Source organism: Macaca mulatta, chromosome 17, assembly GCF_049350105.2.
Source record: "Macaca mulatta isolate MMU2019108-1 chromosome 17, T2T-MMU8v2.0, whole genome shotgun sequence".
Lineage (NCBI taxonomy): Eukaryota > Metazoa > Chordata > Mammalia > Primates > Cercopithecidae > Macaca > Macaca mulatta.
The window spans coordinates 78,129,294-78,156,210 of record NC_133422.1 but is presented as its reverse complement, the minus strand read 5'-3'; positions in this window follow the sequence as shown (position 1 = coordinate 78,156,210).

Genomic DNA, 26,917 nt, shown 5'->3' with positions numbered 1-26,917 from the left:
ATCCCAAGCCCTGCCCAGTCAAGAGGCGGCTGAGGCCCGGTGAGAATTCGAGCGCGGCGCCCTTGTGCCTGCAGTGCTGGGCGACCCAGCACACCCTCCGCAGCTGCTGACCCGAGTGCTAAGGCCTGCACTGACCGGGCCGGTGGCACCGGCCTCTGGGAGTGCGGGGCCAGCCTGGCCTGCGCTCACCCGAAACTCGCGCTGGCCCGCGAGGGCCGCGTGCAGCCGGGGTTCCCGCCCGCGCCTCTTCCTCCACACCTCCCCCCAAGCAGAGGGAGCCGGCTGCGGCCTTGTCCAGTCCAGGGTGGAGTTCCCACAGTGCAGCGGCTGGATGAAGGGCTCCTCAAGCACCGACAGCGTGGACGCCGAGGCCGAGGAGGCGCCGAGAGGGAGCGAGGGCTGTTAGCACGTTGTCACCTCCAAGTAAAAGTAGGTATATAAAAAATGATTTTTAAATAAGTATGTATGCATGTACATTTTTACTACAATTTTACATTTACGTTTCAGTAATGGTTTTTGTTTAAAAACGTCAGGTTTTGTTATTTTTTATTTTTTGACGGAGTTTCACTCTTTTGCCCAGGCTGAAGTGCAATGGCTCACTGCAACCTCCGCCTTCTGGTTTCAAGCGAGTCTCCTGCCTCAGCTTTCCCAGTAGCTGGGATTACAGGCACCAGCCACCAGGCCCAGCTAATTTTTGTATTTTTAATAGATACGGGGTTTCACCATGTTGGCCAGGCTGGTCTGGAACTCCTAACTTCGTGATCCGCCTGCCTCGGCTTCCCAAAGTGCTGGGATTACAGGCGTAGGCCACCTCGCCTGGCCTGTTTCTCTTAATACTGTGTTACTTGTTGACGTTAGATAACTAAAGAAAATAATTTTTCCTCATTTCAACATTCCAGGGTTAACATTTTTTAATATAATTGTTTTAGATGTTTAAAAGAACCATTACAAGGTGGTTTTCTCTTACAATTGCTGCCATGTTTCCAATGTACAAGAAACAATTTGTTTCTTACAGTATTTTTCACAGTTCCTAAATAAAGTAAGTACATTATATACTTACCCTTCGTTTTAAAAAAATGGAGTTTTCTAAAACAAGCAGAATGTGTTGTCACCTTTTCTTGGGTCTCCACGATAATAACCTTTTATTTATTAAGTAGTAATATATGCAGATTTTAGAATTTATAAGGAACTTTGGTTGCTCCTCTGCTGAGAAACTTTGTAACTACCCACCTTAGTTACATTTTAAATATTCTGTATTTGATATGTCTGACTTAACCTCTTTTTTGTCTTGTTTCATAGATGGTATTTTGGTTGGTTATTTTAATAAATTCTTATGTTATTCTATAGCAAACACTCTTATTTCCACTTGTATCCACCACCTAGATTGATAAATGGCAGGTACCATCCAATTTAGAATCTATTTTGATTTTTTTCGTATGTCTTCCTTCCCTCATAAACAGACTTGTTATTTGTATTTGTATAGTTTTAAATTTCTCAGATATTACAATTAGACACCATAGTTTGCCTAGTTTGTTTTTCGAGATAGGTATTTTAAGTTCCTTTTAATCTGTAGCACTCCAGTCTCCTTTTTTTTTTTTTTTTTTTTTTTTTTAAATCTATCTGCAAATGATTTTAGGACACTTGAATTCTAGTATTCTCTACACCCTGAGTTTTGTTGATTGTATTTATTGGAGCAGTTCAACATATTTCTTATTTTTCTGTATTTCCTGGCAAACTGGCACCTCCATCCAGAGAATGAATCAATTTTAAGTTTAGTGTCCTTTGCAAGACTCAAACTTTGACTGTACATAGCCATGCGGTAAATAGTATATGCATATGTACATGTATCACATATAAATGTGATGTATATGTGTATGTATATGTATCACATACACATATGATGTATGTGGATCACATATATATGTGATACCTAGTAGGACAACAAAAGGCACATGATGTCGAATTTAATCTGTGGTGTTAGGAGCCCTTGATGCTTAATACTTATTTCAATTTATTAATATGTAGTTTATATGTATTTAATGTATTCACTGTGGTGGTGGTATGATTTTATAATTTCTTTTTTCATTCATTTATTAGTTGAGATTTTGCAATAAAGGGATGCGTCCCTCATATCTAATTTGGTTTCGGGTATTACTTGGTACAGTTTATGCAGGAAAGTCAAGACAAATGCTTACCCTTTGTTCTATTTATTAGTTTCCAAGATACTGATTTGCTATCATTTCCCGAAGGTGACTACATAATTTTAAATATTTTTATGAACTCATTATTTAAATGTATTATGTTATTTCCAATCCATTATAACTATTGTCAAAATTAAAGCTCAAAACTTCTCATCTCTACCTATTGGAAACCTCGGTACCTTCAACATATCCCTATATGCCTGGAAAATATCTCTTGAGATATGATACAACATCATCTTTTATGTTATCGTCTTAATACCTGAAATAAGCTATTTCCCAAGATGCCTGAAATCATCTAGTGAGGAAAGTCACTGTAAGACTACAATCTTGAGCATGGATGCTCATTTTTGGTGGGCGACCATGTCTAGAACTTTTTGAGACAACTCATTGATGTTCAATTCAAGTTGAAGATGAGACTTTCATTAAAACATATTCTTGAAAAATCTGTGTCTCTTTTCTTTCATACCAACATTCCTGATCCTCAGGGATACAGGGGATAGTAAAAGTAGATCATTCTATGATTACGTACTATTCTTTTCTACCTTTCAATGCTCATTTCCACAGCAGGCAAAGGACCTGTGTGAAAGTTTCTCTAATTCATTTTTATTGTTTAAATTTTATTCATTAGTAGATTCCTCCAGAAGAGCCCATGCATAAAATCAAAGTTTTTGCTTTTTGATTGAATTGGTTGAAAGTCAGTTTTGCTGGATATATAATCATTGTCTTATACAGTTGTTCTACCATAAAGTATTGTTATGGATAGTTTTGAAATACAATTTTTATTTCTCATAAATATCATGCTCTTAATTTTATTTTATTTTTTGATGCCTAAATGATATTTTTTTCTTTAAACTACTGAAATATCACAAATTGGTATTCTCAGTTGTGTGGTGTGCCATTTCAGTAATATTTTCAAAATTTTCAGGGAGTTTCCTTGAATTGTAATGTTTAGTATCTTTTCTGTTTCCTTCAATTTTCTTCTTTAGAGAATTCCATTATCTGTAAGTTTCAGGTTAACTATATGATATTGTTACCTTTAGTATTTGGCACTTTCTCTTAACTAATTTTTATCTTGCACATTTTCTTTTTATAAAGGAAGTATTTCTTGTTTTATCTTTCAAATTAAAGATGTATTATCAGTTTAGAATATATTTTATGTCTAGTTTGTGTGCAGTGTTATGTAGAGCTCAAGGTTACTTTTTTCCTACCTAAAATAGAATACTAAACAGAAATGAGAAAGAATGATCTAAAACATAAATGAATTTCAACCACAAAAAATTTAAGTAACGGAAGACAGACACAAAACACATTCTGTAGGATTCCACCCACAAAATATAAAAATATGGAAAACTACTTGATACTGTTAAAAGTAGAGACAATGATTATTCTTGAGAGTTAGTTACCAAGGGTCAATAAGGGGCCCTTATGGATACTTTTCATAGTCATTTCTGGTCTAGTGATGCTTATATGGGTCTGTTAATTAGTGAAAATAAAACAAGTTTAAGTGTATGACTTGTGCACTTTAATGCATAAGTATTATAGTATGTCTATGCAATTTTACACCTTAACATTGTGCAAAGTGCAAAATCTACATCTTCTTAAGTAGCCCTTGCATTGAATGCCTGATAGTAGTGTATCTATGCAATTTTCTTTTGATTAATGTCAAATTTCAGTACGTTTTCCTATAGTTCTACTTTCCCCTTTTTGATGTTTGTATTTAAAATGTGTCTCTTATGAGCATATTGTTTTTATGCCAGTATCATAGAATATTTTAGGATTTCTCTTTAAAGTACTCAATTGATATATAACATGTTCATTAAATTGATGTTGGCTTGTATATACTGATTTAATATTTGTGTTCTAATTATTTCACCTGTTTTATGTTCCTCCTATGTCGTTTCTTTCCTTCTTTGAAGAATTTTAATTACCCCTTTCTTAAAATGGTTGAATGATTCTTCCCAATCTGTAACTTCTAAATGAGTATGATAATCACACGTAATGATAATGTTCTTCTTGAACATAGAAACTGTTCCTTGCGTTTGCAGGGGGGATTTAGATGAACAACATTTTTTTCTGAGCAAAAACAACAACTCTATCCCATCCAGTAATTTTCCCCCCTTAAGCTACATTTTAAATCTGATTGCAATCAATTCTTTCTGATATTTTCCTTTTTCAACTCATTTTCTGTTATAACATCTTCTGTTGTATTGGTTAATTTTTGTCTTCCTTTTCCCTTGTTTCTGTAATGTTTTAATTCTTTGTTAAAATATTATAGATTCAGGGAGTACATGAGTAGGTTTGTTTTAGGGATATATTGTGTTAAGGGTAAGGTTTGGGCTTCCAGCTTCATCCATGTTGCTGCAAAATATATCATTTCATTCTTTTATGGCTGTGTGGTATTCTGTGATGTGTGTATGCCACATTTTCTTTATTCAGGCCTCTGTTGATGAGCATTCAGGTTGATTTCATGATTTTGCTATTGTGCGTAATGTGGCAATAAACATACAGGTGCAGACTTTTTAATATAATGATTTATTTTCTTCTGGTAGATAGCCAGTTGTGGGATTGCTTGGCCAAGTGGTAGTTCTGTTTTTTGTTCTTTGAGAAATCCCCATATTTTTTTCTGTAAAGGTTGTACTAATTTAAATTCCCACCAACAGTGAATAAACATTCCCTTTTCTTCACAACCTGCTAGCATCTGTTGTTTTTTGACTTTTTAATATTAGCCATACTGACTAGTATGAGAGGTGATATGTTTAAAATTTTTAATATTTGTGGCTATATAGGTATATATATTTATGAGGTCCATGAGATAATTTGATACAGGCAGACAGTGAGTAGTAATCATAGGGTAAATGAGGTTTCCATCACCTTAAGTGTTCATCCTTTGTGTTACAAACACTCTAATTATACTCTTTTAGTTGAAAAGATACAATTCAGTTGTTAATTGACTACAGTCACTCTGTTGTGCTATCAAATACTAGATCTTATTCATTCTTTCTAACTATTTTTTCTACCCATTAACAATCCCTACTTCCCCTCATCCTCTCCAGTGCATTTCTCTGATGATTAGTGATGTTGAACATTTTTTCGTATGTTTACTGGACACTTGTATTATGTCTCCTTTGAGAAATATCAGTTCATATCCTTTGCAAAATTTTAATGAAGTTGTTTTTTTTCTTGTCGACTTGAATTTCTTATAAATTCTGAATATTAGTCTTTCATCAGATGCATTTTTTGAACATATTTTCTTCCATTCTGTAGGCAGTCTGTTTACTGTGTTGATTATTTCTTTTGCTCTGCAGAAGCTTTTTACTTTAATCTGTTCCCACTTGTCTATTTTAATTTTTGTTGCATTTGCTTTCCTCATGTCCTCACATTTCAAAACCAGTCATGCCTTCCCAACAGTCCCCCAACATCTTAACTCATTTCAGTATTAACTCAAAAGTCCACAGTCCAAAGTTTCATCTTAGACAAGGCAAGTCCCTTCCACCTATGCGCTTGTAACATCAAACACAAGTTAGTTACTTTCTAGATATAATGGGGGTACAGGCATCGGGTAAATACAGCCATTCCAAATGGGAGAAATTGGCCAAAACAAAGGGGCTACAGGCCCCATGCAAGTCCAAAATCCAGTGGGGCAATCAAATCTTAAATCTCCAAAATGATCTCCTTTGACTCCATATCTCACATCCAGGTCACACTGATGCAAAAGTTGAGTTCCCATGATCTTGAGCAACTCCATCCCAGTGGCTTTGCAGGGTACAGCCTCCCTCCTGGCTGCTTTCAGAGGCTGGCATTGAGTTTCTGCTACTTTTTCAGGTGCACAGTGCAAGCTGTTGGTGGATCTACCATTCTGGGGTCTGGAGGACAGTGCACTCTTCTCAGAGCTCCACTAGGCAGTGTCCCAATAGGGACTCTATGTGAGGACTCACATTCCACACTTCCATTCTGCACTACCCTAGTAGAGTTTCTCCATGAGAGCCCTGCCCCTGCAGCAAACTTCTGCCTGGGCATCCAGGTGTTTCTGTACATACTGTGAAATCTAGGCAGAGGTTCCCAAACGTCAATTCTTGACTTCTGTGCACTCGTAGACTCAACACATGTGGAAGCTGCCTAGGCTTGGTACTTGCACCCTCTGAAACCACAGCCTGAGCTGTATGTTGGGGCCTTTTAGCCACAGCTGGTACAGCTGGGATGCAGGGCACTAAGTCCCTACATTACACACAGCACAGGACTGGGCCTGGCCCATGAAACGGTTTTTTCCTCCTAGGCCTCTGGGCTTGTGATGGGAAGGTCTGCCATGAAAACCTCTGACATGCCCTGGAGACACTTTCCCCATTGTCTTGGGGATTAACATTCAGCTTCTCATTACTTATGCAAATTTCTGAAGCCAGCTTGAATTTCTCCTCAGAAAATGGGATTTTATTTTCTGTAAAATTGTCGAGATGAAATTTTCCAAACTTTTATGTTCTGCTTCCCTTATAAAATGAAATGCCTTTAACAGCACCCGAGTCACGTCTTGAATGCTTTGCTACCTAGAAATTTATCCTACCAGAGACCCCAAGTCATCTCTCTCAAGTTCAAAGTTCCACAGATCTCTAGGGCCGGAGCAAAATGCTGCCAGTCTCTTTGCTAAAACACAAGAGTCACCTTTGCCCCAGTTCCCAACAAGTTCCTCATCTCCATCTGAGACCACTTGAGCGTGGATTTCATTGTCCATATCACTATCAACATTTTGGTCAAAGTCATTCAACAAGTCTCTAGGAAGTTCCAAACTTTCCCACATTTTCGTATCATGAGAACAGCTCAGGAAAGATCTGCCCCCATGATTCAGTTATCTCCCCCACTGGGTCCTTCCCACGACATATGGGAATTCGAGGTGAGATTTGAGTGGGGACACAGCCAAACCATATCAATCATTTTAACAATATTGACTCTCGCAATCGATCAGTATGGCATGTTATTTTATTTGTTCATGTCACCTATTTATTTCTTTAATAATGTTTTGCAGTTCTCCTTGTACAGATCACACCTCCTAGGTTGAAGATATCCCTAGGTATTTTATTTCTTTAATGGCTATTGTAAATGGGACTGCATTCTAATTTTTTTCTATTCTTTCTCCAAATATCTGAGTTATTGCGGCTCTGATTCAAGCTTTTTTTTTTTTTTTTTTTTTTTTTTCCCTCTTCTTTTCCTTCACTTCTCTTAAAGTCTATTAGGTGTTTTAAAATACTAGGTTATGGTTGTGTTACTTTAATGGACACAATTTTCTGAGTTAATACCTGGAGAGATACTATTCTGTTCTCTATTCTTTCTGGTGTTTTAATACTAACTCTGGAATTTGAACTCAATAATATTCTCTTTTCTGACTTCATGTGAAATTTTCCTAAACTTGAAAAGGAAGGAGTTTTCAGGAGAGCTTTTTAACTTCCTAGAGTTCTATCTTCTGTTGTTTCCAAGAAGTGTCCAAACATATGGCACCTTTTGTTTAATTTTTGTGGTTTCCTGGTGTTATTATCCTGTGCTGTTTTGGTCAAGAGCCTTCTCTTTTCTCTGTCTCTGTTGTCCTTTTCCTACTCAATTTGATTGCATTTTCAGGGGTATTTTGTCCATATTTAGTGTTGTCTTAGAGTGGAGCACTGAGAGGAAAGGGATGGTAGTTTATCAGGATTAGTTAGCTAAAGCCACATCAGGTCATCTTACCATAGGCCCCTTGTACTAACTCACAACTGGAAAAGGTAAAACTTATCCCTGTTTCAGCTGCTGTTCTCCAACATACTTTTCTCATAAATACCTGTTAGTTATTTTGAATTGTTTTGCCAAATCTGTCAGGTGCTGTTTTCTCCTGTACAGGTTTACAGATTTTGACACCAGGACTGGTATAATTTATGAGGCCTGGTGCAAAAATGAAAACATGAAAACATTTTTTTCAAAAATAAGAATTAAAGATAGGGATGGCAGAGCATTAAACCAATTATGGGGCAAGAAAAAGTAACATGTCCTTGAAGCAACCTCTGTCTGATGACATGTAGGTCTTATGTCTCTTGGTGGTTTGTCCTTATTCACTGGCGTTGTATCTTTCATAGGAACACCATCAGTAAATTTTCTTTTAAGTTTTGCCCATAGAATTTAGTTTTGTTATGTTTTGTCTTTCGTAATGTAAAAATTATTCTGAATTTAAAAATTATGCTCTGGTCCCTGTCATTTTCTCACACACCTTCTATTTAAGATAAATAAATAAAGAACTCTGTTAAACAGATTTATTTAGTATTAAAGTCCTATTTATCCTAAATTAAAATTGTCTATAAGATTTAAATGAATATTGGAATGTTGTTCTTTTTATATGACCAAGTTTGCATTTTACTTTATGAAAAAAGTTTGTCCACCATTTTAAGAATTATTAGTGCATCTAACAATAGAAGTGTTTTAGTTTGGACAAATATACTACACATCTGTGTAACTGTTCTTTAATAGTTCATATCTTTGGCAAAAAAAAAAAAAATCAAATTTTTAGTAGCAGAACAAAATTGAACCTTACTTTTTCCTAAGATAACAGTTGAATGCAGTTAGTTTGCTCAGCAGTTTAAGTGGCTACAGTCAATAGAAACTATGAGGGGCCTAGGCTGATAGAGGACCTGCCTTCTCCAGTAAGTGTTTCACCAGATTGCCCTGGAAAGCTATAGAGGCAGAACAGGAAAGAACATAAAAAACTGAGTAATGAGTGTCACCTAGTGATGAGTGACACTTAGTAATGAGAGACATCTAGCGTCACCAAGACAGTCTGATAATTTCTGTCCAACTGCATGCCCCCGCACCCCCATGAATTACATGGATTTAATGAAAATGTGTTATTTTTCTGGGACTGCCAGAACATACTATCACAAACAGAGTGACTTTAAAAACATAAATTTATTCTCTCACAATTCTGGAGGCTGGAAGTTTGAAATCAAGGGGTCACCAGGGTCATGTTCATGCCACAGGCTCTAGGGAAAATCCTTGCTTCTTCTAGCTTCCGATGGTTGCCTGTGATTTTTGGCATTCCTTGGTTTATGAAAGGGTAACTCCAAACTCTGCCTCTGTCCTTACAAGGCCTTTTTTGTGAAACTCTCTGTGTCCCTGTGTCTCCAAATCTCTTTCTTAGGGATACTAGTCATTGGAATCAGGGTCCAACCTAATCCAGTATGATTTCATCTTTATTAAATCTGCAAAGTCCCTATTTATAAATAAAGTAACATTCAGAGGTACTGGGGATTAGGAACTAAACATTATCATTTGTGGAGGACACAATTCAACCCACACCAGTCAGATAATCTCTGCCACGTTCAGTTGTGACTTCAACTTGAAGGTCTTTTCTCATGAATAACATAAACTATTTTCAATTTAAAAAGAGAAAACAAAGATATTACTTGAATAATACCCTAAAACATTTTTAGTTGTAGATATTATCGTCAATATACTGAAGTTGTGGTTTTATCTTTTTATAAAGACCATGTTGGCACATTTTATAATCTCATGATGTCTGAAGAGTATGTGATAAGCTATTTTCCCTGTCCATTAATATCCTGACAACAGAATATGAATATTACAAGAGTTGAAAATTAAAAGAGAAATCGATAGAAGCAGTATTTGTTCACTGATAAAATGGTATCGCCAAATGACATCTTGAAGTCTAGCATCACACTTCTGAGTTGAGAACTCTGAGTTTGAAAAAAAAAATAGTTTAAAATTTTTGGTAGACAGTGTCCAAGTATTATGCTGGATATTTGAGGAATGACGTTACTGAAAATGATACCACTTGGCGGCTGCTCACTAGATAATGCCTTTTTCTTTTGGTCTTTGAATAAACCCTTAATAACATGATACCATACTTATAGTATGTAGGCTTTACTTACTGGGTTAATCTTTTGTCATTGCTTTTTAAACAAAATATATTATCTCTTTCTTGCTCGTTATAGAGGAATTACCAGACGAAAAATAAAAAAGCAGTTATTAATATGGGTTTTTAGGAATACTTCTGAAGTGGCCTATAAACAGACACAGTAACATTTAAATAAAACAGTTTCTAAAACCTCAATTTCTGTATACTTTATATATTATACATTATATGTTAAAATGGATATGCCAGAGAATTAATTTGTATTTAAGGCTCTATATGGCCTCTTTTCCCACTTTGTACAAATAAGCATCTGCCATTTTCCAAAACAAAATTATCAGCTATTTTGAATCTCAATGAAATACATTGTACCTAGTGGAGGACAAATAACATTTTGCTACTGGTTGTAATATTTTAAAAGTTACACATTAATTGACTGGGTAAACCCACCTGTTTGTACTTCATATGTTTTCCAGTTACTTGCTTTTGAAAATCCTGAAGAAGGATATAATTAAGTTGTAAAATAATGAATGATTTTAAAAATGTATTGACTGTATGATTTTTGCTCAGAATTTGAAAGTTTGAGGAAACAACTGTCACTGTTATAACAAAACACCTTCTATTCTTATGATCTTACTTATTTGAGCAAATGTTTTCAGAGTTTGTACTTATTAATACTGAAAATGAAGAATTAAGTCTATCCTTAAAAACTGTTACATTCTAAAATTTAAAGACATAGAGTCTGAAATTGACAAAATGTAAAAATGAATAAAGCGAACCTCAAATTTCCACCCAGTGTGGATGTGGGTTGCAAATAAGAAACAGGAATATCCATTTTTATGTTGATTTTACAGTCTGCATCAATATAATCTGGTCTGGATTTGTCTTCTGTAAAGGCGAGATCATACTAATATTACTGGACATCCATGAAAATGATGGAGTAAAAACTCCACCACTCCATAAAAGCAATTTAAAAACCGGCAAAAATCAGTTAGAATCCAGTTTTTAGAGCAGTAGAAACTAACCAAGAGTATGGACTCAAGAGTAGGAACACTTTTTCAAGAAAAGGGTTGAATTTTGGTTTAAAAAAACAGCCAGTGTTACGGTATTTTAGTTTACCAAAGTCCCATTTTCCACTCTCCAGCTGAGTAGTAGCTGTGAAGAAACAGCCTGCGCTTCTGGCAGCAGTATCAGATGAAACATAATGGACTTCATTTTTAAAGAATTGCAACTTTTGTTTTCACCTGTCTGGTGACTCCTTGGAAGTCACATCATGGAATGTGGAAGTCACATCCATGGAAGTCACTACTTCCTTGGAAGCAGTTCATCGTGATGAAGCTGCTACCCAGTGGGTATTTGAAGAAAACATAGGTAGGCAAATGCTTTAGTCAGCGCTGTCTAATGCAAAGGATTACAGTTGTGGCAAATAATAGAATAAACAAAAAGCTTAAGAGGAGAGGTTGAAGAATGAGATGCTTTAGGGAAATAAGGGCTTTGAGAAGATCTGACGTATTCTAGAGAATTTATAAGGCCAAGTGCATGCCCAGAATTCTGCACATGCTCAGAAGAGACTAGATGAAGCATTAATGTCTAACTCTTCCTCCTCCTCCTCTTCCTCTTCCCTCTTCCTCCTCCTCCTCTTCTTCCTGTTCTTTACCCTGAGGCTATGTGGAAGTGGGAAATAAGGATAATGTGAGGCTATAAATGATGTAGCTTCATGCTGGGCATTTCTAACATACCGCAGTCACTCTGCAGAAGTGGGGAGATTTTACTGTTGTGCCAAACACTAAAGGAAATTTCTGTCCAATCATTAGATGTCCAGTAAGCTGATGGAAAAAAAGGTATCTGTAACCACATGCAACACAGAATATATCCCAGGCCAGTAGGCAGTGGGATAAAATATTCAATTTTCACAAAGAAAAATACCAACAAAATTTCAACTAATAATTCTAAATCTGGCAAAAACTTCGTTTCAAAAATGGAGGAGATAACCTTCATCCCTTTGAATATGGGTGGAACCTCTGAATATAATGAGATATTACTTATGTGATTAGGTTACATTGTGAAATACAGTTGATTTTAAAAAAGGGAAATTACTGAGGTGTGCCTGTCCTAATCACCAACAACACAGCTAACATAATGCCACAACTACAAGGAACTGAATTCTCCCAGCATTCCGAACGATCTTAGGAGTGATCTTGCCAGTTAGAACCTCCAGATAATGGCACAGTCGCTCAACATCTTGATTTCAGTATTATGAATTTCTGAACAGAGAACCCAGTTAAAACATGCTAGACTTCTGACACAAGGGAAATGTGAGATAATAAACGTGTGTTGTCTTGAGCTGCTAAGTTTGTGGGTTTTTGTTGTTGTTGTTGTTGTTGTTACACAGCAATAGAAAACTAAAACACCTTGATTTATGCCTCCTTGTGATTAGGTCATTAGAACTGATAGAGCCTTTAGTCCACTGAACTCCAAGGCATTTATTCCTCATGTGACACTTTGACCCAAGCATGGACAGAAGACCATCTTTGGTTCGTTCATGTTGAGACTATTTGGAATATATTTCTTTCCTTATTTATATATTTATCTTTAGGGAGGGTATTTTAAAATCTATTTAAGTTTGCAAATAGCGAATTTAGTTGAGCCTAGGTATCCTTGGAATTTGGTTCCAGGACCCCCTGTGGATAACCAAATCCATGGATGCTTAAGTGCCTTACATAAAATGGTGTTGTATTTGCTCATAACCTATATACATCCTCCCTTACACTTTAAATTATCTCCAGATTACTTACAATACTTAATTATAGTGTATTGTTTAGGGAATAATGACCATGAAAAAAAATGTTGGTACATGTTTAGTGCAGACACAGTCATCCTTTTATTTAACTTTCCTGAATATATTTGACATGTAGGTGGTCGAATCCATGGATGAAGAACCCAAAATACAGAAGGTTGATTATATATATACATGGGTCAGAAATAAAATTTGACAACATTTATAGTGAGAACTTTCCCAGGCTTTCTTACCCTCATCTGCACTGTTTTAATCTGTCTTCTCTTCAAATAACCAGTGCTTTTAGTTTCTCGTTATTCTTCTAGAGTTATTTTAAAATGCATGCCTGTGAAAAAGACTATTAATTATTACCAATATTCATTCTCCTCATCTTAAAAAATACTAGAATTTTTTATTGGGCACATGACTCTAAGGAGTAAAATCTACAGTCTTAAAGCTACGTCATAGCTAGATGTGGCCAGGTCAAATATAAGCAGAAGCATATGTGGCAGCTTCCAAAGTATGTTCCTTGATATGCAACCTTTGCCTCTTCTGTTTCTCCATCCTGCTTTCTGGAAAGTAGATGGTAGCTTGGACCAGAGGACAAGGCCATAATCTAAGGATGGGCTGGTGAGTTTGAGGTAAACTGGCTCCAGAAAGTCTCATAGAACAGAGCTAAAAATGCTATCATCGTCTACCTGCCCCCAGGCATTTACGGAGAAAAACAAACGTATGATTAAAAAAGAGAAATTAAGACCTCCCTAGATAAGCAAAAGCTGAGATAGTTTATCACTGAAAGACCTGTACTTCAAGATAAACTAAATTGAATTATTTAGGCTGAAATTTAACTTTATGCTACATAAAAACTGCTGTATACAAAAGGTCATAGATTGTGTGATTCCATTTATATAAAATTTTTAAAATAGGCAAATTCATAGGGAAAGAGAGTATATTAGTGCTTTCCAGAGGATGAGGTGAGAGGGAAATTAGGAGAGCAGGATTTCTTTCGGAGTGATGAAATTGTTATAGAATTAGCAATGATGGGTGTGCAAGATTATATGAGTATGGTATAAAAATACTGAGTTACATATTTTTTAATGTTTTAAATGGTAAATTTTATGATATGTAAATTGTTTAGTAAATTATAAACTGAAACTGTTAACTTATCTATGTCCAATGCCTATGCATGATGTGTATATGAAGATAATACACACAAATCACTAATAACAGAATCAATAGTGTTCAAAATAACATATCTTTAACCATTGTAAATCTGGTAACTAGAATTTTCTGTAATGTGGGAATACTTATAGTAGAGATATTTCCTTACTCTCAGTAACTGTTTCTTTCTTAAGGAAATTCATAGAAGGATAGAAAAAAATGAAAAACATTTCATGTCATCAGATTCTTCATTCATTGAAAACAAATTGTCTATTGATTTTTATGGGTCAAGAAATATTTCAGGACATTGGAATACATCAATAAGCAGATGTAGACCCTTGTCCTCAATAATAATATAAAGAACACAAGAAACAGTAAGTGATGATAATATGAGACAACATGTAAGATGTAGAATGGAATAAAATGATAATTGTTCTGATATAAAAGGGAAAAAAGTGTTTATGGATATTGGGAAAACTGGGTTGATAGATAAATTAGGCATGAGAGAAGCATGAAATTTTGGACGTTTCTTAGTTTTTGTGTGGTGTAGTGACTCACATAAGCCTCAAAAGTGTCCTCTTCTGGCACACCTTATGTTCTCTTCCCCCAGGTCCTTGCTCAAGGATATTGACACCAGTAACTACGTTCTAGTATATTAAGTTTGATACGTTGATGTCAGAATTGATTCTTTATTGTCTCTCTGCAGCCAAGTGTTTAGTATATCCTTTATTTTATGTGTATAAATACCTGTTTCCTTTTATCTCATTCGAGTATCCGAAGTTGTGCAAGAGCATCCTAAAATGTCTTCCTGCCTCCAGGCGCAATGCTTGTTTTGTTTCTCCGTCTATATCTTGTAGTCAGTTTGAATAAAAAAGACAACTTTCATCGGGCTGTGTCTATTCAGTTAAAAAGCATCCAGCGGTTCTAAATCACCCAGATTAAGTTTTAAGTTGCTCCACACAGCACCTATGGCTCTACTTTATTTCTTGTAACAACATGTTTCAAACTCTCTCTCTTCCATTTACCTCGTGCTACAACCACATCAAATCCTGTTCTTTAATCTGTAACAAAGTCTCTGTCACGTTTTAATACCAGGATGTGTAGTTTCTCTTATACTTAATATGATTTATATTTTTCTCTGCTTTTGCTTAGTGATTGTAACTAAGGTCACATTCATTCATATGGAAAGGTCACCTTAAATATAAGTTGTAGCTGAACCATTATATATTCCCATCTCAGTTCAAGAAGTAAAATGTAAAAAAAATAAATAAATAATTCTCTGAAGTTCTCAGTGTTTGATTTCCTTGTCACAAACTTTCAACTCTCTCACTCAGGTAAAAACCATTTAAATGTTTTAAATAGTCTTGATATTATGTAACATTCCTATAAAGTCTGACCTGATGTTGCTTATTGTTGAATAGTGTATAAATAAAAATCATATTGTATGTATCATTTTACAAAATGTCATTCTCACCTAATTATGTGTTTGTGGGAGTCATCTGTGTTTTTACGTGTAACTGCTGTTCATTTATTTTGTTACCTAATATTGAATCACTAGGAATATGTCCACATTTATTCGTCTGTTTAACCTTGATGAACATTGAATTGCTTCTCTTTTGTGCTTATTATGAACTGTGTTGATATCAATTTCTTTATTAAATATATTGTTGAATCCTAGAGATACTTGCATATGTTTCTCTAGGTTATATACCTAGGAGTGGAGTTGCTGGGTTATAAAGTTTGTGTATAATTAAGGGTTTTCCAAAGTGGATGGACATGTCTACATTACAGACCACAATGAATAAAATATCTCATTGTTTTTGCATTCCAACCAGAGTTGTTGTTAGCAGTCGCTGAACTTTCTACAGTCTGGATTTGTGATCATGTTACACCGTGATGTTTTAGCTGCTTTATTGACATATAATTTACATACTATACTATTAGATTATTTATACTATACAATTACATGGTCTCTATTACAGATATGTGGAACCATCCCCACAGCTTAGAACATTTACATCACCTCAAAATAAATGTAGTACCTCTTAGCTATCACACTCCTAATCCCCCAATAACCCTAAATTCAGCCCTAAGCAGCTACTGATCTATTTTCTGCCTTTATAGTTTTCCCTATTCTGGGCATAAAGGATTTATGTGAATGCAAACATAGAATATGTGAGCTTTTGCAGCTTTTTCTAAAACCTGGAATAATCTTAAAGTTTCTCCACATTTAAAGCACAGTTTAGAACTTTTTTTATTTTTTGTGGCTAAATATTCTGTATGATGGAGGTATCTCATTCATGCATTCATGGGCATTTGGACCATTTCCACCTTGTAACTATTATGGATAATGCTGCTATCAATATTGATTTACAAGTTCATATAAGTATAAATTATTTTATTTCTCTTGGATATATCTAGAAGTGAAATTCCTGGGTCATAAATGACTCTTTGATGAACTGCTAGAGCTTTTCTCTGCGTGGCTGCAACTTTTTCATTCTCACCAACACCATATAGGGGCTCCAGTTTTTCCACAATTACACTAATGGAAATGATACCAAAACTAGTTATCATTCATTTTAATTCTAATTATGATACAAGGTGTAAAGTGGTATCTCATTGGGATTTGAATTTTCATTTCTCTGATAACTATGATGTTGAACATCTTTTCATGTACATATTGGCAATTTGTTTATCTTCCTTGGAGGAATTTTTATTCAGAACTCTTAATTTTCACTTGATATATTTCTCATTTTATTCTGAATTGAAAGATCTAAAGATCTTAGGTCTGCATAGTCTACATACAAGTCATTCATCAGATACATAATATGCAATCATTTTTCAATCCTGTGTACTTTTACCTTTCATTTTTATTGATCCATAATAATTGTACATATTTAATAGGGGTATATATAATATTTTTGAAACATGCATAAAACATGTAATGATCAAATCAGGGTATTTTGGATATTTATCATATTTGTTACAAACATTTTAAATCTCCTGTAGCTATTTTGAAATAGACAGAAATTATTCTTAACTCTAGTCATCCTTATTGCTATTATATGCTAGAACTTATTATTTCAATCTAACTTTATTTCTGTACCCTTAAACAATCTTTCTTCATCCTCTCGTCTTTCCTAGTAGTCTCTAGTATCCATCATTCTACTCCACCTTCATGGAATCTACTTGTTTAGCTCCAATATATGAGTTAGAACATGCAATATTTGTCTTTCTGGGTCTGGCTTATTCCACTTAAGCTAAACATCTCCAGTTCCATTCATATTGCTGCAATATAATTGAGAAACAAAGTCATCCTTTAAGCCTGCATTTGTAATCTTTATATTTTTTTAATTAGATGTATTTCTTTCAGGTCATGTCCTTCCCACAGTGTCTTGGCTAACTTTTATTACTGTCTCAAATCTTATCAAGGTAATTTTGTTAAATTATTTATGTTAATAAAATATATTACTTTTAAGTTATAATTTTAAGTTATTAATATTATAATTTTGTATTAACTTCCTGATTATTTTTACCTGCCTTATACTCTCTTCTTTTCTCCTGATGAATTTTGTGTTTTCCATCACACAGAAGAATGTCATGTTTTTTACTCTTCAGTGCAGTTTTCAATAAAACAAAAGGTTACATCCAGACTCTCTTCTTTATACTATTGTTTGCATATTATATGGGTTACACATCTATTATAGATTACTTTGTAGCAGGATGAAGTAATTCTTACCCTATATTTTATGTAGGAAAATTAAAACAAGTCTTGTACTTTGCAATTGTATACAAATATCAAATCCACAGAAGTAAATTGGACTAAGCATCAGGACAATGTGATCTAAGTTACTAGGGGTCAGTGGAATCTTATTTTATTCCCTGGTATGATTAAAGTAACATGAATTCAAATTTTGAGTTGATTTTCTTCAGAAAAATATGGAGCATTCAGTGATTATGTAAATAATGATTCTCTTCTGACCAGAAGACATTAACTCACTCCTCTATGGAGAAATATAGTTAAAAGCATGACTGTGTATAACTGGACATTATCATAATATTGATTTAATTTTATTGGATATTATAAAGGTTTATTCTTATAAAGCTCTACTTTCTTTTAGAAAGTATGAACACCATTATGTCTCATTTAATCAATGACAAAGTATACAAAATAGAATTGGAAAATAAGATATAATTTTAGGTGACATCTTAAGCAAACATATAGAACATTTTTTTGAAATTTATGATCACTTAAGAAACTTATCCTTTGAGTGTTAGGAAAACATTGAAAATGTATTATTTGATGTCCTTGAATACTTCCTTTCATGGGACACTACTACACATCTGTTAAAATGACTAAAATATGGAAATTGGCAATTCCTATTGCTGCCAGTGATGCTAGCCACAGGAACTCTTGCTTATAGCTGGTGGTAATGCAAAATGATGCATCCACTTTACAAGATACTTTGATAGTTTGTAACACAGCTTAGCAATCTTACCATGGAATCCAACAATTACACTCTTAGGTGATTTGTCTGCTTGGAAAACTTATTTCTACATGAAAACCTGAAAATAAATGTTTATTGCAGCTTTAATCATAATCATTCAAAATTGTAAGTAACCAGTATGTCCTTTAAAAAGTGAATGTGTTTAAAAGTCATGGTACATTCACACAATAGAATAACATGCAGCACTAAAATGAAATGAGCTATGTAGTTATGCAAATACCTGTATAAATGCATGCATATTGCCAAATAAAAGGAATCGTGAAAAGGCTACATATTGTGTGATTCCAATCATATAGCATTCTATAAAAGGCCAAACTATAAATATAACAAACACATTGGATGTTGCAATGGGACATGTTCGTGTGTATGTGACGGGGGAGTTTGAGTAGGTAAAAAAGTGTGAATTTTAGGTTAGATGAAACTATTCCATATCTTTCTGTAATGGTGATACATTACACTACGTTTGTCAAAACCATTGTATTTTATAGCAAAAGGGTGAACCTTAAAGAGTGTGTGTATACATATACACACACACACTCATCTAAGTATATAATATATAATATACATATGTAACATATACATATGCTACATATCCATATATGTATATACATATATGGGTATGTATGTATATGCACATGTATTTATATGTATGTATATATTTGAGTATATGTGTATATACATACATACATGTATATTCATATATTTTTAAACTTGTACTTTAAGTACAGGGGTACATGTGCAGTTTTGTTACACTGGTAAACATGTGTCAGGGACATTTGTTGTGCAGATTATTTATCACCTAGGTATTAGGCCTAGTACCCATTAGTTATTTTTCCTAATCCTCTTCCTCCTCCCAACCCCTACTCTCTAAAAGTTCCCAGTGTGCGTTGTTCCTCTGTTTCCATATGTTTTCATCGTTTAGCTCCCACTTATAAGTGAAGAGATATGGTATTTGGTTTTCTCTTCCTGTGTTTGCTAAGAATAATACCCTCCAGCTCCATCCATGTCTCTGCAAAGTACATATTCTTGTTCTTTTTTACAGCTCCATAATACTTCATCTTGTGTATGTACCACATTTTTTTATCCAGTCTATCGTTGATGGGCAGTTGATACTGCATCTTTGCTGTTGTGAATAATGCTGCAGTGAATATATGTGTGCATGTCTGGTGTGTTTTTAATAGAACATTTTATATTTGTCTGGGTATATATCTAGTAATGGAATTGCTGGGTCAAATGACATTTCTGGCTTTAGGTCTTTGATGAATCACCACACTCTCTTCCACAATAGTTGAACTCATTTGCACTCCCACCAACAGTGAGTAAACACACCTTTTTCTCCACAACCTCACCAGCATCTGTTATTTTTTGACTTTTAAATTATAACCATTCCGACTGATGTGAGATGGTATCTCATTGTGGTTTTGATTTGCATTTCTTTAATGATCAGTGACATTGAGCTTTTTCTCATATGATCATTGGCCACATTTATATCATCTTTGGAGAAGTGTCATGTCCTTTGCTTACTTTTTAATGGAGTTTAAGAGATCACGGGATCCTAGGGTAGAATGCAGAGTATGACAAGATAATGTAACTGCATTCCAAATGTATGAAACAATCTCACTGAGGAAATATGGTAAGGAGCAGTGCTGACCTAAGTTATGTTCTAAATGGATACTATAACACTAAATATCAAACAAACTGTACAAATTATCATACTTTAATTGATAGTGTTGTTTCCCATAGGAGTACAGTGGGAACTATAATACTGTTCTACATGTATTCTGCTACTACTACTGTTCTACAAAACTAAATGAATTGCGAATGTTGAGAAACAATTTCTTGCATTTATAGTAGGATATTAAAGATCATCAATGACAGGATGGATAATCGATGCTATGGATTAGAGTAGGGGAACATCATTATGAACTCGTCTTCTGCTTAATGTCAATATGGATAATTACATATAGACATATTTTAGATGTGTGTTCATACACAGTTTAGTATACACACATATATTTATTTTCTGTGAGTTAATGTGGTCTAGAAGTGATGGCACTTATTGCAATTAGGCTTTGTGTCCAAACTCAAATCTTATCTTGAATTATAATCCCCATAATCACCATGTGTCCAGGGAGAGACCAGGTAATTAATTCTTGGAGGGCAGTTTCCCCCATGCTGTTCTTGTGATAGTAAGTTCTCATGAGATCTGATTGTTTTATAAAGGACTTTCTCCCTTCACTTGGCACTTCTCCTTCCTGCTGCCTTTGTTGAAGAAGGTGCCTTGCTCCTCTTCACCTTCTCCCACGATTGTAAGTTTTCTGAAGCCTGCTCAGCCATGCTCAACTGAGAGTCAATTAAATCTTCCCTTTAGAAACTACGCAGGCTCAGACAGTTCTTTATAGCAGTATGAAAACAGACTAATACAGTACATTGGACCAAGATTGTGAGGCACTGCTATAAGGATTCCTGAAAATGCAGAAGTGACTTTGAAACTGGGTTACAGGCAGAGGTTGAAAGAGTTTGGAAGGCTCAGAAGAGACACAAAGATGTGGGAATGTTTGAAACTTCCTAGAGACTGGTTGAATGGCTTTGACAGAAATGCCAGTAGTGATATGGACAATAAAGTCCGGGTGAGGGTGGTCTTAGATGGAGATGAGAAACTTGTTGGGAACTGGAATAAAGGTGATACTTGCTATGCTTTAGCAAAAAGACTGGCAGCATTTTGCCCCTTCCCTAGAGATCTGTGAAACTTTGAACTAGAGAGAGATGTTTTAGGGTATCTGGCAGATGAAATTTCTAAGCAGCAAAGCATTTAAGAGGTGACTTGAGTGCTGTCAACAGGATTCAGTTTTATGCATTCACAAAGAGATGGTTTGGAATATGTTTGAAAGGGAAGCAGAGCATAAAATTTTGGAAAATTTGCTGTCTCACTATGTGATAGAAAAGAAAAAAAAAATTTCTAAGAAGAATTTCAAGCCTGCTGCAGAAATTTGCCTAAGTATCCAGGAGTCAAATGTTAATCACCAAGACAATGGGGAAAATGTCTCAAGGAAATGTTGGAGGTCTTCATGGCAGCCCCTCCCATCATAGGCATCAAGGCCAAGAAAGGATAAATGGTTTCCTAGGCTGGGCGCAGAGCCTTGCTACTTTGTTCAGTCTCAGGATTTGTTGCCCCGTCTCTCAGCCATGGCTAAAAGGGGCCAAAGTACAGCTCAGGTCATTGCTTCAGAGGGTGCAAACCCCAAGCCTTGGTGGCTTACACATGGTGTTGGGCCTGTGGGTGTACAGAAGCCAATAATTGATGTTTGGGAACCTACACCTAGATTTCAGAGGATGTATGGAAATGACTGGATGTCCATAAAGAAGTTTGTTTGAAGGGTGGAGCCCTCATGGAGAACCTCTGCTAGGGTAGTGCAGAAGGTAAATGTGGAATTGGAGCCCCCACACTGAGTCCCCATCGGGGCACTGCCTGGTGAAGCTGTGAGAAGAGGGCCATTGTCCTCCAGACCCCGGAATGGTAGATCCACAGACAGCTTGCACTGTGTGCCTGGAAAAGCTGCAGACAACTCCAGCCCAGGAAAACAGCTGGGATGGAGGCTGTACTCTACAAAGCCACAGGGGTGGAGCTGCCCAAGATATAGGAACCCACATGTTACATCAATATGAACTGGATATGAGACATAGAATCAAAGGAAATCCTTTCAGAGCTTTAAGACTTGAGTGCCCGCTTGATTTTGGACTCGCACAAGGCCTGTAGCCCTTTTATTTTGGCACATTTCTCCCATTTGGAACAGATGTATTTACCCAATGCCTGTACTCTAATTGTATCTAGGAAATAACTAACTTGCTTTTGATTTTAGAGGCTCATAAGTGGAAGGAACTTGTCTTGCCTCAGATGAGACTTTGGACTTGGACTTTTGGGTCAATGCTGGAATGAATTAAGACCTTGGGAACTATTAGGAAGGCATGATTGGTTTTGAAGTGTGGCGGTGACGTGAGATATTGGAGGGGACAGGGGTAGAATGATATGGTTGGGCTTATTGTCCCCACCCAAATCTCATATTGAATTAAAATCTCCATAATCACCACACATCAATGCAGAGACTGGGTAATTGAATCATGAATTTCCCCCATGCTTGTCTCATGATAATGAGCTCTCATGAGATCTCATGGGTTTATAAGATGCTTTCCCTGCTTTGCTTGACACTTCTCCTTCCTGCTACATTGTGAAGAAAGTGCCTTTCTTTCCCTTTGCCTTCCACCATGATTGTACATTTCCTGAGACCTCCCCAGCCATGCTGAACTTTGAGTCAATTAAATCTCTTTCCTTTATAAATTATCCAGTCTCAGGGAGTTCTTTATAGTGGTATGAAAACGGGCTAATAATGCTCATTGGTAATGAGAATATCTAGCAGCCAGATTTTGGTTTTTAATACTATTATTCAATAAAAGAAACCAAGGTTCTTTGAATAAATGGCTAAATCTATCACAGGGGAAGGAATCTACAGCATTAGCCTGGAGCATCTTATAGTTGTAGAAGTTAGTAAAGTGCACAAAGCACACAGACTCTCTGTCTCTCTGTATCTCTCTTTCTTCCTGTCTCTCTTTCTCCTCCTCCTCTTTCTCTCATACACACACACACACCCCTTGGGGATATGTCAAAAGGACACCTTTCACTCGAAAGGTTTTTCAGTAACAAAAGCTGGACCAAATTGAGCAGAAAATGCATAATATACTATTGGATTATCTCTCTACATATAAAATAAATACTCCAAGCCCACACAGATATAAATAAATAAATGACTGAAAAATAAGTAAATAGAATGGTCAAATCTCATGTCCAGAAGAATTCCAAATAATTTATGTAGATTCTCCTTCTTCAAATCAGCAGAATATATCCCTGCCCTTAAGTGTGATTGCCACCGTAATGACATACTACTGAAGACCTTTGCGGTTTCCTTTGTGGTTAGTGATTGTGTGTGTAATGGTGTACTTTGAAAATAACAGAATTACATAAATTTTAAATAGAAACAATTCCCCAAAATATGTGGACTTTATGGTTTTATTGGAATCACACATTACCTCCCATTTCTTTTGTCACTAAGGAATTTCCTGGCAATTTAAAAGAACATTCTTGCCTACATGGTGGATATAGTGTGAACGTTTGAATTATATAATCGTTCTTCCAATTCATATTTAAATTCTATGTTCCATGGTGTTCAAAAAATATTTTAAATGTGCCACTTATCTTTGTCAAGTGATTATTGAACAAATAAGCAAAAACAACTGACAACAGACATAATGTTACTTGCCAATCTTGGGTTTTTTTCTTACTCTGTTTTGTCTTTATTATTCTGAAAGGTCAGAGATGGAAGGAAGGAAGGAAGGAAGGAAGGAAGGAAGGAATAATTAAAGATTTTTCTCACTCATGTCTTCCAAATTCTGCCATTCCTTTTACATCTGTTGAATTATTATAAAAATATTTCCATGAATTCTTTATGTATGATGTAAAGAAAATTAGCATTGACACAAGGTGATGTTCATTGAATCATTTGACAGACTTTTTTCCCCATAGAGAGTTAAGGAGTTAAATGGTGCTAACTTATGTATAAATATATCTTACGGTTAGAGACAGCAGTACAATGCTGAACATTCAGACAAAACAAAGCAAATACATCACACACTTTTAATACCTCCATGGTATGCAGTGTCCTCATGATAATTCATAGCAAATTAAAGGATACTCAGTGTCTAGCTTTCTTTATTGCCTGAGTTCCTCAAGTTCCTGTCACAAATTTTAAGACTTATGAAGTCTCTTGACTTTAAATGTACCTGTGATCTTTTCACAGGCAGAAGTAAAATGAAATCCAAGGACTTTTTTCCCTTGCATGATCTATCAAAGACCAGTAATAACTGCCAAAAATTAATTCACATTATTCAGATCTAATCTTTGTGTAATTAATTGCTTCTAAATCATTGAATACATTCATTCCCCTTCCTCATCATTAAAATAGACATTTTGTAATAGAAAAAACATTGACCTCTCCTTTCACATCTTAATTAAAAATTCTAGTATATTTTCAAGAATGTATCAAATGTTATGGGTGGCAGGAATAAGAGCCCATATGAATTTCTAAAACATAAATGATTAAGTCATTTTGTTCTGTGGAATGATATGACTGTCACAAATATTCTACAGAGTCACATAATTGATGTCCTTGCTCATGCAAAAATGCAAGTTTCTGGATTGCTAGTCTAATGTTCTATCCACTGTATTAAACTGTCACTGCATTATTTACATTATTATACCTGTATCAGATTTATTAATATTACATTTTCTGATTGTATGTTCTTAGGGAAAAAACAAACACACATATAGGTAATTTGTCTAGACAGCCAAATGTTTAGTTATGTGTCTTTATAAGAAATGACAAATTCAGGGTACTAATAGTATGGAGAAAAAATATCTAATATCAAAATTAGGTCTATTGACTTATGTTGATGGAATTTGGAAATAAAATAATTATTTTAATTGGTATACATAAACTTTCATTTTAACAAAATCATAAGATTATTCCCATGCTTTTAGTAGAATGTATTTGTATCCTTGTTGTCCTGCGTGTGATCAGAATCTAAGCACTTTACATTGGTGTCCCCTTCTGCCATTTTTCTGTAATGTGTCCCTTTTATCTCTGCTATAGTGGTTAAGTTTTCTCTCACACATGCTGCTTTTCTTGGTTTCTGACATGAGTCTTAACTTTGCATGTCTACAGCACACTGAAAGCCATTTTAAAATAATATCTATAAAAAAGTTTAACTCCAATGCTTATCTTTACCCACCAAAGTTGTAGACATACTACTGGTTCCAAAAAATGACATTCATAAAAGATGGCTTTTATTTCATCCAAGTGTTCCTTCAAGCTAGAAGAAATACGTTAATATTGGTTTAATATTTTAAGAAAGAGGGATTTGAATAAGGTTTAATATCTGGGGAATATTAAAAGATAAGACGCTAATAAGGTCCTCCAAAGGTTCTATGTATTCTTAAGTGAATTTCAAAGTAAAAAGTGTCATAGAGACAGGATAATTTCTGCAGTTATTTTTTCCAGTAACAGAAAATGTGGTACTTCAGTTAAAAATGAAAATGAAATTGATACTTTTTTCTTTCTGTCCTGTGATTTTTTTTTCTTGTTTTCTTTCTACTAATATTGCACAGAATCAATAAATTGGAGATTTGTTTAACCCTTGACAAAAGGAAAATAAGATACAAGTACAAATGAAACAGCCTATTATCAAAATAATTTTAAAATTCATACATTTTATAATATTTTGAATACTTCTAAAGTAATTGTATGTTTTCTAGTGGTATTTATAGAATCGAAAGCATAAAGTCTAAAAAAGAATTCATCCTTAGGTAGCAAGTGTATAGAAGACTAAAACTTCTTATCATATATACATTTATATGACAAAACTCTCATCCTATGATTCAAATAAATAATATGTATTCATTCTATTTATTACTAGGGCTAGCACCATGAATAGTTCCAAATATATTGAAATAATATTTCTGAAGTCATATTCTAATAATGTTTTCAATACCCTAAACTTAGTGTTAAATTATTTATGGCAATCCTCAGCCAGGTTCAATAGATATGTGTGCTCAAATTAGTTTGAATATTAATAGCACAGTTTTACTGGCAACAGGAAATTACACAATACTATATAATTCATAAGATTTCTAAAAGCAAACAAAGTTGATTTTGTAGCACAATTGAAAATGCGGTTTCTGTTAATTTCATGGTTGGAGGAGTGGTGTTTTGTAACATTAGTATTGATTAAAGATACCACATTCTTGACAAACATATATCCTAAATCCATGTCACTTGCATATTGATTGTTCTGGCTATAACTTTGTATTGGTTTAATCCATGAATACTTTATATTTGGCAAGAATTGGTGCAGGTTTGAACGGATAATTTTCGGTATTAATGAGATTACAGTAAAAACAAATACTTGATTTTTTTTACAGTCTGAAATTGTGCACATGAAAATCCATTTTATGAGACAGTAATAGTTAAAAGGTTGTTCTCATAATAAAATAGATACTTTTTTTGCAATAGTATATTCATAAAAACTTTGTCTTCTTGATATTTTACGTAATGAGAAAATAAATTTTAGTTTCAAATATAGTAATGGGCTTTGGGTAATGTATTAGCATGTATTTTGTCTTATCTTTTATCATGAATTTTATGCTGATATTTCCTTAATTTTGGAATAAAAATAAAAGCCTCCCATTGTATTCTAAATTTATGACATTTTCATATAAGGAAGTAGACACATTATTAATTTATAATTATGGTGTTATTAATATCAATTACATTAATGGAGATGAAAA